Here is a 5,918-nt window from a genome sequence, read left to right as displayed (position 1 = left end):
TCTTTTCACCTCCCTCATTACATCTCTCACTCTCTTTCTCTCTCTTTTCACCCTCCCTCATTACATCTCTCTCTCTCTCTCTTTCTCTCTCTCTCCAGGTCTGCCCCATCTCTCTCTCTCTCTCTCTTTTCACCCTCCCTCATTACATCTCTCTCTCTCTCTCTCTCTCTTTTTCTCTCTCTCCAGGTCTGCCCCATCTCACTCTCTCTCAAGCACATTCTACACATAGATGCAGATATACGCAAATGCATGCATACTCTCTCTCTCTCTCTCTCTCTCTCTCTCTCTCTCTCTCTCTCTCTCACACACACACACACACACACACGTACACACCGCACATACACTAATCTAAATGCACACTCTCTCCTCCCAGACAAACTATCTTCTACGTAGAAATTATCTGGCTAGTGGAATTGCCCTTGGGATGACATGAACCCACCTGGGTTCAAGTCTCTCCGTCAATTGGTCTCTCTAGATCAATAAAGTCGACGTTAAGCGACTCTGTCTCACACACACACACACACACACACACATATGTACACACCGCACATACACTAATGAAAACACACACTATCTCCTCCCACACAAACTATCTCCTACATAGAAATTCTCAGCCTCTCTCTCTCTCTCTCTCTCTCTCTCTCTCTCTCTCATGCACACACACACGCACTCTCTCTCTCTTCACGCACACTCTCACATAGAAACTCTCTCTCTCTCTCTCTCTCTCTCTCTCTCTCTCTCTCACACACACACACACACACACACTTAAATAGATTTACACACATATATATAATTTGAATTAATTAAATTTTAGATTAAATTTTAATGGTAGCGATGAGTGGTGAGGTGTGCTCACTCTCAAATAAATGCATCTTACATGTAATCTCTCTCTCTCTCTCTCTCTCTCTCTCTCTCTCTCACACACACACACACACACACACACACATGCACACCCTCTTTCTCTCACATACACATGCACACACTCTCAAATGTCAAAACTCTCTCTCTCTCTCTCTCTCTCTCTCTCTCTCTCTCTTACACACACACACACACACACACATGTACACACATGCACATGTACTAATGCAAACACACACTCTTTCCCCCTACACACTCTCACACATAGACTTCCATGTCTCTGTCTCTCTCTGTGTTTCTCTCTCTCTCTCTCCTCTCTCTCTCCCCTCCACTCACACACACACACAAACACACGTATACTGTACTTATGCAAACACACTCTTTCCCACTACACACTCTCACACACATACACTAATGAAAACACACACTATCTCCTCCCACACAAACTATCTCCTACATAGAAATTCTCAGGCTCTCTCTCTCTCTCTCTCTCTCTCTCTCTCTCTCATACACACACACACACACACACACACACACACACTTAGATAGATTTACACACATATATATAATTTTAATTAATTAAATTTTAGATTAAATTTTACTGGTAGGGATGAGTGGTGAGGTGTGCTCACTCTCAAATAAATGCATCTTACATGTAATCTCTCTCTCTCTCTCTCTCTCTCTCACACACACACACACACATGCACATGCACATGCACACCCTCTTTCTCTCACATACACATGCACACACTCTCAAATGTCGAAACTCTCTCTCTCTCTCTCTCTCTTACACACACACACACACACATGTACATACATGTACATGTACTAATGCAAACACACACTCTTTCCCCCTACACACTCTCACACATAGACTTCCATGTCTATGTCTCTCTCTCTCTCTCTCTCTCTCTCTCTCTCTCTCCCCCCCCCTCCACTCACACACACACACACACACACACACATGCTATCTCTCTTCTCACACACTCTCCCACATATAAAAACCCTCTCTCTCTCTCTCTCTCTCTCTCTCTCTCTCACACACACACACACACACACACAGAGATACATTCATGCACACACACAAACACACTTCTTTCTCATGCACATGTGCACACACACACACTCTCTCTCTCTCTCTCTCACACACACACACACACACACAGATACATTCATACACACACACAAATACACTTCTTTCTCATGCACACGTGCACTCTCTCTCTCTCTCTCTCTCTCTCTCTCTCACACACACACACACACACACACACACACATGTAAATATATATTATCTATAATATTATGTTTTATTATATTTAGAGACGTATACCTATATATACATGTGCATTTATAAAATAAATAAACACATATACACATATATTTTTAATTAATATTAAATTTTAACACGTGGGGATGCATGATGAGGTGTGTTCACTCTTAAATAACTGTATCTTATATACAATGTCTTTTGTCTTCTCTTTTGCATACATATGTATGTGATTGTGTGTGCACATACACACGTATGTGTGATTGTGTAATGTCTTCACGCGTGCATGTGTTGTGCAAGTGTCTTAATTGTGTGTATGTGTTAGTGTGTATTTGTTGTGTGTGTTGTGTATGTTTTTATATATGTGTATCCATAGCGAGTGTCTGCATGTACGTGTGTGTGAGCATGTGAATATACTCGTCGTGTGTACATCTATGTGTGTGCACGTGTAGGTGCATATGTGTGTGTGTGTGTGTGTGCACATGTACTTGTGTATGTGAGTGTATTTATGTGCTTGTGTGCATGTATACACATGTGTGTATGTGCAAGCTTGAGTATGTGTGCAAGTGTGCATCTCTATATGTTACACTTGGTAGAACTTTTTATTGAGAAAAAGAAGAAGAAGAAAACTTTCAGCCTCTCATGTTGTGTGTTCTCTTCTAGGGTTTGTGTGAGTGTGTGTGCTTGCAAGAGCTCAAGCTCTCTTCTTCCCTACATCCTTTCACAATGGAGTATTGAAAACGGAATCGTTCTCTAGGATAGCTTGTGGAACACTTGAGAAATTCAACACAGAAATTCAACCATGAAAACACATGCTTTGCAGGTTTCAATAAAATCAAATAAATTGAACAAAAGCATAGCAAACATAATACTTAGCTCCAAGACAAACATGCTAGGTGCAATCTTCCCCCCCCCCCCCTTGTGCGTGGCCTTCCCCCCACACAAGAGTATTTTTATTAGCTTTCCACCAAAAATAGGCCATAGCCCCCAAAAATATACAAAGTGTGCATTTAGAGAGCATGACACTCTTCCATAACAAAAATAGAGTGTCCCAAAAATTGGGGCTAGGGTAAAGCCTTTAGGCTTTAATAAATTCAATATTATGAATGTATTTTTTCCAATGTATCAGAATGGAAAAATCAACTACTAAGGTTACAAGCTATGCTTGTAAAAATAAATATGATGCGCATAAGAAACATTCTCATCAAAATTATTCATCAATCCTCGTAATCTTCATCACCTGAAAATATAAGCCCAATTAATAATTAAATTAATCCCACAAATATTAAACAGGCACAAACCATCACCAACTCATGACTACCAGGCGCAAGTACCCCAGGAATCACCCTGTCATACAAACCTAACTGAAATAATCATAGACGGCCCCAAGCATACGTCATATACCGCACGTATTAATATTTATAGTGGTGTCACCCACGATATTAACCTAGCCGGCATGATGCAAGAGTAACCTAGGCATCCCCAAATTACTCAAGAGGGGAAAATAATATTCTTAAAGAGGACTTAAAATATATTCTCATTACACAAGTATGCATGGAGAATGAAGGTAGCTCAAACAGAGCAATGCAGCACCGCCCATCGTTGCAAACAAGCCAAAGCTACAGAACACAAAGGACAACTGCATTGTCTAAGAAGTCTCATAGAAGGGATTCCATGTTAGCTAGAAAGACAAATTTAGGAACCACTAAGAAATCAAGAAGGAGATCACCAGGAATCACAAAACAGGAGGTAGGAAGCTCAAAAAGAAGAAGAACCGGCAACTGTGGGAAGGATGTCTCTCAAGTACCCTAAGGTCAAGGGCAAGAGCGAGGAGGATCCAGATGCCCACATCTTTAACTTTGAAACCACATTCTTGGCCACTAGAGCTCTATTGCCACAACAAAAGACAAAGTATTTTGTGACAACGTTTGGTGGCAAGGCCACCAGCAGAGCAGGCTGGTATGCACAATATGGTTGGTTTGGAGCACTTCCAAATATTTGAAGAACTGAAGAATGCCTTCCAAAAAAGATTCAAGAAAGGATAAGACCATAACATAAGTGCTAGAAAAGCTGCATAGGCTAACTCAGAAGAAGAGGCCAATAGAGGACTATGCAGCTAAATTTTGAGCACTGCTAATGCGCCAGCCAACTGACTTGCTGCAGCCACGTTGAGCCAGTGGTTTGTGAGAGGGCTGAGGGAAAAGCTCCAAACATCAGTGGCCTCATATGACTTGGATGCCCTCACCTTTAAAAACAAGTGGTGGTAGGAGCTACCAGAGCTGAGGGGATCTTGAAGCAAACAAGCAAGACCCCAAGAAGAAGAAGAAGAAGGACAAAAGGAAGAAGAAAGGGGAAGAAACTTTCGAGTCGGATTTCGGAGAAGACACCTCAGAATCACAGTCTAGTCAGGAGTCGGATGACGAAGAGCGAAAGCCCCGAAAAAAGAAAGACAAGAAGCAGGCAGTAAATGTTCAAGAAGAACTAAAGGCTACCCTAGCTAAGATTGTCGAAGGACACAGGATCTAGACTCAGACCAAATTTCTGGTGCATAAGGTGTAACAATCAAGGTCACATGAAGGAGGGGTGCCATTTAAGAAACACTTCAACAGTGCACTATCTGCAAAGGAGGAATAATCACACTATAGAAACGTGCTTCTACAAAACCCAGAACATGAATCCAACGGGGATGGAAAGGCAGCAGGCAACAAGTCCCAACAATCGTTAACCAGGTCACCCACAGGACCTTAAGTCAATAGACCGTATGGAAGAGGAGGTGGTAGATTTGGACCAAGGGAGCTTGTTTCTATTATAATGGTCTAGGACATAGACAAAATGATTGCCCCATATTTTAATGCCATCAGCAAGAACTGCAAGAGGCAAGGACGCAAAGGGAGGAATACCCAAGAGAATCTGATGCAGTTGTAAACATGTAAAAGTGGACCATGGGGCAGTAAAGAACAAGAAAAGCCACCAGAGGTGATGGCTGACAAGATCACAAGGACTTGTCAAGATGCAGGCAAGAATGCCAAGGCACAGAAATAGAAGCCAGAACAGTGGGCAGGGCAATAGAGAGTCCGTGGATCAAATCACAAGTTGGTATAGAGCGCACAAGGGATGATGGGGACAATGACTGAAAAGAAGAGTTCAACCAGTTGGGGATAATCAAGGGAGAACAAATAGAAGTGGAAGGATGCATGTTCACTGTGGTGTTCATAGTCCTTAAAATGACTGAGATAGCGGGTGCATATCCTAGGCTCTTGGGAAGACCGTAGCTTAAAAGTGGAAGGATAAAGCACAATTGGGATACATACAAGATCACAATCAAGAGAGGGAAAAATAAGGTCTGCATTTTGGTCGTAGGAAAAGATAAGCTAAATCTAGCCAGCCGACCGATGCATGCAGAGGGTCTAAACTACCTAGAAGGGGTAGAAACGACGAAGAAGAGCAAATCATGAAGGAAAATCTAGATCTGGTGTCACTATTTGAGGTGGATATAGAAAGGATTGTACAAAGATACGATCTAGAGGTCTTGGTGGCTCACCTTGAAGTGCTACTAAATGAAGAAAGTGCAAAGGAAGAGAAGGAGGACACTCAGGACAGTGTCACAAAACTGCAGAGGCTAAGTAGGAAAAGGCCATGATGTCTCTTAAAAGCAAGAGGAATCCCAACTCAAGAAGCGGAACATCAAAGTCTAGGAAGGTGAACTAGAAGAAGTGAACTTGGGACCAAGAGCCAAAAACAGTCAGAATCAATTCCCATCTCAATCAGGAATTCAGAGGAAGGATACTAGATT

This window comes from Cibotium barometz, chromosome 22, assembly GCF_041138505.1.
Source record: "Cibotium barometz isolate CiBa-2024 chromosome 22, ASM4113850v1, whole genome shotgun sequence".
Taxonomy (NCBI): domain Eukaryota; kingdom Viridiplantae; phylum Streptophyta; class Polypodiopsida; order Cyatheales; family Cibotiaceae; genus Cibotium; species Cibotium barometz.
This window is presented reverse-complemented; position numbering follows the sequence as displayed.